Raw genomic sequence first — 9,346 nt, 5'->3', positions numbered from 1 at the left:
AGGTGAGTTCTTTACCAGTAGTGCCACCTGGGAAGCCCTCTGATGCCCACTAGAGCTTGAGAACTACTTCTTTTAAACCACTGAGCACACTCCCGTATAGATTTACTAAAACATTCAGATATGAAGAAAAAAAACGCTTGAAAGTCGTGTCTCATTTCAGACCAAACTTTGCAGGATCATTTTATGTTAATCTAGGGAGGTGGAGACATCAGACTTAAGTTCTAATCCTCTCTCAGCTATCTGCTCACTGTGTGAATTTGGGCTAGTAATGTCACCCCTTAAGTTTCAGTTTTCTCATGTGAAACACTTGGAATAATAACATGGTAATAGGTTACCATGGACATGAAATGAGATTATGACTATAACATTGCTAGCATATAACAAGCTCTGGATAAATTTCAGCTCATTATTGTCATGTTTGTAGGGCTTCCTGGGTAGCTCAGATGGTAAAGAATCTGCCTGCAATGCAGGAGACCTGGGTTCAATTCCTGGGTTGGAAAGATGCCCTGGAGAAGGAAATGGCTACCCACTCCCGTATTCTTGCCTGGAGAATCCCAGGGACAGAGGAGCCTGGCAGGCTGCAGTCCATAGGGTCAGAAAGAGTCAGACATGACGGACCAACAAACACACACATGTTATTGTTTCCAGAACTAAGGCTAATTACTTACACATAAACCCTAACTCCCTACAGTGGCTGAGAACACATTTCCCATGTGTCTGAAACTGATGTTTGGCACAAAGAATGAAATGAGAAGACCTACGTGTTAGGCCTGGCACTGCCGATAATTTACCATATGGCATGCAGTGAGCCAGTTTCTATCTCTAAACCTCAGTTTCCCCATGTGTTAAATAAGCTGGTTGGGACTAAATAGGCTGTAAGGTCCTTCTGGGCTCAGACACTCTGAAGTTCTAAGTCTTAACCCTTGAACAGAGTTTTTTTTAATTGCTCATAGAAAGCGCAGTCTTCAGCCAAAATTATCTGGAAGCAGCTATTTCTTAGGAACTGTGAAAGGAGGGCCACCCTCTAAAAGTGGGTGTTAGAGGGAAGCAAGTCTTCCCACAGAGCAAATGTCTCTATAGATTTACTCACTTCTCTTGGGGACCACCCCACCCTCTGTGCTGTATCACCAAGGAGCCGCCACCTCACTCAACCAAGAGAAACACTTTCTCTTTCTCTGTCTGCTGGTGATCGCTTCATTGCCTGGCTTGGGTTGAGTACTCAGAAAACTCTGGCCAAGGGCCCTCCCAAAACAGAAAGCAGAGTGACCACTAGCCCGTGAACCTGCCAATAAGAACAAGAAGTGCAGTCTCTGCTGGGTTTTAAGCCAGGCTCCAGTTCATCTTACAAAGTCCCAGGACTGCTTAAGCCAAAACGGCAGGGCATCAAACCACCCCATTTCATTTTCTTCCCTTTGCTTATCTACATTTTCTGTTTTCCCCCGTATGCTGGATGTTTATCGCATCTGTTTAAACTTCAAAGCAGTAACTTCAAACAGAGACTCTCATCAAGCCCAGGAATGATTTTCCTGGGTGACAACAGTACGGTGCATGGGGAAGGCCCCATTCCAGTACCAGGGGACTGGATGTCCTGGGAAAGTCATTTAGCACCCCAGGGTCTGCTTTGCAACGTTGAAAAGTAGGGGGAAGCAGGACCAGCTCTTGAGCTACACTACTTCCCAAGATGGTAACAGACACCCCTCGAGGTTTGCTGGCTGGTGAAAATGCTGTGCAGATAAAGTTTTGAGTCTGGTCCTGCGCCCTCCACGACCACAGGTCACTGCCTGGTTTGGGGCAGCTGTTTGTGGATGTGAGTCAGTAGGGAAAATGTGAATTGACTGATGCAAATCCATCGATGGTACTACCTGGGTGTCCTGCCAAGGGAGGCGGCGTGATTGGGGAGGTCTCGGAAGGCTCACATTCTCCCCCAGACTCCCAAACTCACAAAGGATAAATTGGGAAGACAGTGGCAGAACACTGGATCCACCCATCTCCTCCAGGTTTCAGATAAGGTCCCTGGGGTCCAACCTGGGAAAGTGAGCCTTTAAGGCCACAGAGAGTAGGTGACCCCAGGGCACTGCTCAGCCAACAACAGCCTTCGACTCTTCTTTTGTGTCATGAAAGCTAGTGGGTCCCGGGAAGTTTTTTTTTGCTACTAAGTTGATAGGTGAGGTGGACCCTTCAGCCCTGCTGGCAGGGTTGCTTGTCAAAGCTGAAGAACTGCCTCTGGCACCCCTACCCTCTCAGCAGGAACCGGAGAGGCGGTCCAGACCCTGGCTGCATTTTTCCCAGGCTGTCTCAGACAAAGGGCTGGCCTGGCCTTGCCCCGTTATCTCTCGCTGTTAATCAGCCCCACTTCATTTTCTATCATGATTTATCCACAAAAGCCTCTTTGGTTGCCCAACAGGAAAGCCAGGCTAAGGTCCCAGGGTTAGTATGAAGGCCAGGCTGGGTCTGGTTTGATGAGAGAAAATACAATGGGTGTGCCAGGCTTGCAGCCTGCGGGACCTTCAGAAAGCCACATCTCTGCAGAAAGAGGCAGCAGGGGTGGTGGAAAGAGCAGGCAGAGAGGCCTGGGTTCAAACTCTGGGGACCTCCCAGCTGCGTGACTTCGAGTAAGATATTCAGCTTTCTGAGCCCCACTTTCCTCATCTATAAAATAAGGTGAGGCTTCCCTGGTGGCCCTGTGGTAAAGAATCCGCCCGCCAGCGCAGGAGACGGGTTCAATCAGCATTCCAGGAGGACCCCACCAGCCGCGGAGCACCTCAGCCCGTCACCCCAACTTCCTTTAGAGCCCAGGAACGCAACCCCTGAGCCCACACAACACACGCCCTAAAGCCCTTGCCTGGCACCGAGGGAGGAGCCGCCACTTGCCGCAACTAGAGACAAGCCTGTGCAGCAAGGAAGACCCAGCCCAGCCAAAAGTAACAAATAAATTTTTAAAATAAAATGAATTTTATAAAACAGGGATGACACTGCTGACTTCCCTGGTGGCTCAGATGGTAAAGCGTCTGCCTACAATGTGGGAGACCTGGGTTCAATCCCTGGGTCGGGAAGATCCTCTGGAGAAGGCAATGGTACCCCACTCCAGTACTCTTGCCTGGAAAATCCCATGAACAGAGGAGCATGGTAGGCTACAGTCCATGGGGTCACAAAGAGTCAGACATGACTGAGCGCCTTCACTTCACTCTCTTCACCACTGAGCCCACAACTTGTTAGACTGTGTATGTAACATCGTTGGCTCTGGGCCTGGAAAATGGGACTCTGGGCTTGTTTGTTTCACTGATGCTCCTCCTGGAGTTGTGCTAATGAAGAATCAGAGGTTCAGCCCTGACCTGTGGACAAACCACGGTGTGACTGGCAGAGCCCGTGCATTGGGTTTGAGGATGGCTCTGATGTTTACCAGCTGTGGAAAACCCCTTCTTCTTCTCTGAGATTCAATTTCCTAGTCTCTAAGTGGAAAGTTTAATGCACCCAAGATTATAGTTATGAATGTGCTTCATAAACTATATGAAAGGCCAGTGTTATGCCTTCTCATTAACACGTACCGGTACATAATCAAATCCTCCTGAGGCCTTGGGCAAGTCATTAAACCTCTCTGGGTGTATCAGTCAGGGTCCCACCAGGCAACAGATGGCACATCCAAACCGGCAATCCGATTAGAGTGTAATAACAGGGCTATTTACAAAGATATGTGCATGAATGAATAGTGGGCATCTCAAGGTTAGTGGCCCCAAGGAGGCTTTACTTCTGCTTGGCCATGAAAGGGCAAAAGGAGAAGCAGTCACCAGGATCAGAGACAGCAGCTGCATTGAGAGGCCACCAGATGGGAGGCTGTGACCCTCAGAGGAGGGGTGCAGCCCATTCAGGGCACCCGAGCATCGTGGTCCAGTGGCTAAGACACCACACTCCCAATGCAGGGGGCCTGGGTTTAATCCTTGATCAGGGAACTAGATCCCACATGCTGCAACTAAGAGTTCACATGCCACAACTAAGGATCCTGCGTTCTGCAACTAAGACCTGATGCAGCCAGATGAATAAATATGAATTTTTTTTTAAACACCTTTACTTTGATTTCCTCCTGCCCTTGGATCTGTGGGTGCTTCCCTTTGGCCTAATCAAACCAGAGACTAGAGAATAAGGGAACCCAGTGATACAGTACATCCAGAGCAGCCTTCCAGGATGCAGCGCAGAGTGGAAAAGGGTGGAGAGAAGGTCTGGAGGGGCAGTCGGCCATATCCAGCACACTGGGCGTCAGTGTCCTCCACAGTTAAAGGAACGTATGAAGCTAGCTCAGCTGGTAGAGAATCCGCCTGCGATGCGGGAGACCCCGGTCCAATTCCTGGATCGGGAAGGTCCCCTGGAGAAAGGGTAGGCCTCGCGCTCCAGTGTTCTTGGGCTTCCCCAGTGGCTCAGGCAGTAAAGAATCTGCCTGCAATACGGGAGCCCTGGGTTCAATCCCTGGGTTGGGAAGATGCCCTAGAGGAGCGCATGGCAACCCACTCCGGTATTCTCGCCTGGAGAGTCCCCATGGACAGAGGAGCCTGGCAGGCAGCAGCCCATCGGGTGGCACAGAGTCAGACGTGAGTAAGCGACTAAGCACAGCACAGCATGGAGGAGGTCACCTCTCCTTCTGTCTCCCCCTCTGATAGATTCTCAGCGCTTTTTCTAAGCTTCAGATCCAGACCTAGAAAGGTTAGACCCTAGAAGGAAACCAAAGCCCTCTCCTCTGGATATCTTTAGTCTTCCCAATTAATCAAGAGCAAAGGCATCCTTTCCTGGCAGCCCCCAATTTACATTATTGCCGCTGAGGTCCATACTCAAAGCAAAGAGCAAGCCAGCCCAGAGGGAGTCATTCCTTGGACTACTATGTTTTAATACTTATTTTCCTCTTTTAACCAAAGTGAGCCAGGTGCATGTCTCAAATACTAAACAGATGTCCTTCTGCTTTCATTTATTGGAGGAAATATAATGCAGTGAGGTCTCTTTAGGCCTTATCTTTAGAAATGATAAATTGCATACACGTGAACACACTGGAGCAATCTAATTTTTTCCAGCACCTTCTAGCTGACAGTCAGCATGGCTCCTAGGGGAGAAATCAAAGAGCTGAGTAATCTTGAAGAGACAATAGTTCCCGAATCCCCTTTTTCACTCCATCCCATTCCAGATGGGTGATATAAATCATGTGCCTATAAAAGAAAAGATAAGAGAGCTCTTCCCAGGAAATCTCAACGCAGGCAATCTGGGGCAAGAGTTAAACTCGTGGGCTCTAGAATTTTTAAAGCACAGATTCAAGTCCTTGCTCCATCACTCACTAGTTGTCTTCGTGACCTTGGACAGGTGACCTAAGCTTCAGTCTCCTCATCAGTCCATTTGACAGATTATGCTTACTTAGGACACTAGTAATGCTTTATGAGGGTTATTTAGAGAATTGAACAAAATCGTACAAACACTTAGCACTTGTAAGCATTCAGCAAGAAGCAGTGGAGGAGAAGTGGCAGAACTGCTGACAGATCTATGACACCGGTTCCGTGATAGTGGCTCTCCCCTGGCCACAGGGCTTCGTCTATGCTTCTTCCAGGGCCCTCCTCACTTCCCTTGCGTTCCAGCCATCCACGTTATCCCCCTGCTCCCGGCTGTTGTTCAGTCACTCAGTCGTTCCTGTGAGACCGCATGGACTGCAGCAGGCCAGGCTCCCCTGTCCCTCACTGTCTCCCGGAGTTTGCTCAGATTTCCGTCCATCAAGTCGGTGATGCTCTCTAACTTCCACAGCTGAGTGTTGTGTCCACTCTGGCCCAGCTGCTTCCTTCTTACTGGAGCTATTGGTAACTGCCTTCTGCTCTTCCCCAGGAGCAAATGAGACCTTCCGGCCTTCGGGGGGCCTTTGGACCTCTTCACACTGTTCACAGGGTTGTCCTGGCAAGAACACTGGAGCAGTTTGCTGTTCCTTCCTCCAGTGGGCCACGTTTTGTCAGAACTCTTCACTCTGACCCATCAGTCTTGGGTGGCGCTGCCCAGCAAGGCCCATAGCTTCACTGAGTTATGCAAGCCCGCTGGCCACGTCAAGGCTGTGGTCCACGAAGTGGCCCCCTGCTCTGGAGATGCCAATCACACTGCTTGCCACACGTACGGTCCCTTGTTGTGGAGCACCGCCCCCCCCGCCCCCGCACTAATACCAATCAAGGATACTTTTTTACCTCCTCAAGCAAATCATCATAATCAAATACTGCATTTTAGTTAGTCCACTGTTACAGAACATAGGGCAAAGAGAGGCCATCCCAATTCTGTGATGGAGATGGTACCAGAATCTACAGATTTAATCATAAAAGCTGTAAGGAAACCTATCAAACAAGCTGTGATGACACAGATAGTACCTGTGGATGGGCAGCCTGTCAACGCAAAGTGTACCTAGAAAAGAAGAAAAGAAGGGAGAGAAAAAAGACGGGAGGTTTGAAACACATTTACCTGTAATGTGCTATTTTTCATATTTTTATTTATTTTACCTGTTATTCATTAGGAACTGGCAAATAGTTTTCCTGTGAGATCATGAGGTGAGGATTCCCACCCCAGAAAGAAACTTTATCCTTCTTCTTCCTTCCTTTTTTTTTCTTAAGTTAAGTAAACTGCAGCTCAGAGAGGGTGATTTACCAGAGTCATGCAGCTAGAGAAAAAAGTTCTAATCTCAACAAACGGGTGTGCATGTTTTGTGCCAGCCACTTCGCAAATATTTTGCCAGCTCCCTCTATAAACAGGTCCTGAAGTATGCGGATGAGTCAACACCACAGGCTATTTCTCAAGGTTGGAAAGTTGTGTCACGATCCATTTGCACTGTGACAAAAATCTGACCTAAGAAGGTCTGTCATCTAATCGGTTGTCTAATCGCTTCCATCCATCTTTTGTGGTGATAAACTGCTGGCCTGGAGGAGCTCTTCCAGGAGCTGAGGTAAGCTGTGCCTCCAGCATTGTGAGGCGCCCTCCTTGGCTCAGGCAGCCTTTAGAAAGGGACAGAACCTCACTCTGAGCCCCTGAATCTGTGGTCTTCTTTTTGCACACTCTTCTCCTCTTTCCAGCCTCACTCCACTTGCTCTGTGTGTGTGCGTGCTCAGTCGTGTCTGACTCTGCGACCCCATAGACTGTCATCTGCCAGGCTCCTCTGTCCATGGGATTATCCAGGCAAGAGTACTGCAGTGGGTTGCCATTTCCTAGTCTAGGGGATCTTCCCAATCCAGGGATTGAACCTGTGTCTCTTGCATCTCCTGCATGGGTGGGCAGGTTCTTTACCACTGCGCCGCCTGGGGTAACTTATTACAATAGACTCTCAATGGCTCCTCCACCTGCCGCCTCTCATCATTTCAATCTATTTCACTCACATTGCTGATGAATTTATCCACAACCCCACTCATATCACAGTATCTTTCTGTTGCCTATAGAAGAAAAAAAAAAGCCTCTTATCCCCCTTTCAAGCCATGGACGCCTTTCCAGTGCTGACGCCCCTGCACCAGGACTCCCAGGGCTCTCAGTGAATTGACTTGTTCACTATTGCCCTCTGCTCCCCGGATGTTCCCAAAATGATGTGCCCAAGACCCAGTTCCTCTCCCTCTGTCCCCCTTTCTCTCTGTCTCTATTTATCTGTCTCTATCTCCCAGCTCTACTTCCCCAGTGAGGGTTCTGTTCTCACAAGTCTCTCCCCTTGTGCCCATAAGATAACCACCAGGGTCTTCTAAGACCACATGCTTCCACGTCACGTTTGGTGAAGACGAACATCTGTTTCCTGGTAGATTTCATTGTCCGTGACAGGCCTGACTTTTGTCATACCCCCATCCTTTAATCAATGCTTGTGGCCAGGGTTGGGGGAGGGATGGGGTGCATTCATTGTAAGAACTCCCTGAAGTTCCAGTCATAAAGTTTTGGGTAGGACTGACCCCAGCCTTCAAGTCCAGAGATGACCCTTGACTGCCTTGGGGTAATAGACGCTCTGGAGCCCCTTTCTTCCATGGAGCTTTTTCCTGACTCTCCTAACTAGAAAGCAGGTTCCTTTTCCTCTGAACGTATAAAGCTCTTTTTCAACATTTCTTTTATTAATGTTGCAGTTATACCATTGTCTGTGCATATGTGCACGCGTGTGTGCTCAGTCATGTCCGCCTCTTTGCAACTCCATGGACTGTAGCCCACCAGGCTCCCTCTGTCCATGGGATTTCCCAGGCAAGAATACTGGAGTGGGTTGCCATTTCCTTCTCCAGGGCATCTTCCCAACCCAGGGACCAAACCCAAGTCTCCTGCATCTCTTGCCTTGGCAGGTGGATTCTTTTCCACTGAGTCACCTGGGAAGTCCTACCACTGTCTACCCTGCATTAAACTCTCTGTCTCACCTCTTTGTCCTGGGCATCAGTCATGGTTACATCATTACACACAATCCTCGGTGAGAATGGCCATGTCCACAGTCCCTGGCTTAGCAGCCAACCCTGAGTTACGTTCTGTGACCATGTCTACCCTGTCTCCCTGTTGGCCGTGCTGACTGGACCTGGGGTGGGCAACTGACCAATAGGCAGGCAACCATAGGCTGTCTGGCAGCTTCCAAAGTGAAAAGTTCTTCCTAGAGACCCCAGTAATTAGCCTTCCAGCCCTGAGTGAACTGCAGTGATGAGCAGGCAGAAGCTCTATGTAAGCAGAAGCCAGAAGGCAAGAAAAAGACACAGAGAATGAAGACTGTGATCCTCAGGAATAAGGAAGTGGAGACTCAGAAGCCAACCAGCCTGCCCATCAGGTAGTCTAATTCTCAAGTCTATTCTCCCAGACGGTAAACCACACTCTCAAATCACTACCCAAAGCAACTGCATTGCATTCCATGCAGAAAAACCCTTATTACAGAAGCTAAAGAGGGAAATGTTGAAAGGAAACAATAGGGTCATTAGTGGTGGCTTCTTTCCCTGGGATGGTCACCCAGGGCCTCTCTTCTTGCCCATTAATCTTTTGGTCATTTCTTTTTTTTTTTTTTTTGGTCATTTCTTTTAAGATTGTCCAGAAACATTCCCCCACATCATACCCTGAATGCTTTTCATCCACTCTCAGGAATGTTTTTCATCTTCACTGACCCTGCATATAAGGAGCAGAAGGCAAAACGCTGGAAGAAGCCCATGGTCACAGCCCCCTCTGGGAGAGGCTACCCAGCCCACAACAACCCCACATCTCAGAATGTTTCTCCCCCTGGAGAATGGACCCCAGAACACTTGCTGGGTACTTTTATTTACTTTGATTTGTCTTATTCTCACAATAGTCTTGAGATGTAAAACTGAGATTACGCAGAAGTTCCCTGGTGGTACAGTGGATAAGAATCTGCCTGCCAATGCAG

This window comes from Dama dama, chromosome 1 (assembly GCF_033118175.1).
Source record: "Dama dama isolate Ldn47 chromosome 1, ASM3311817v1, whole genome shotgun sequence".
In the NCBI taxonomy this organism is placed as follows: Eukaryota; Metazoa; Chordata; class Mammalia; order Artiodactyla; family Cervidae; genus Dama; species Dama dama.
The sequence above is the reverse complement of the archived record's forward strand: the minus strand, read 5'-3'. Positions refer to the sequence as shown.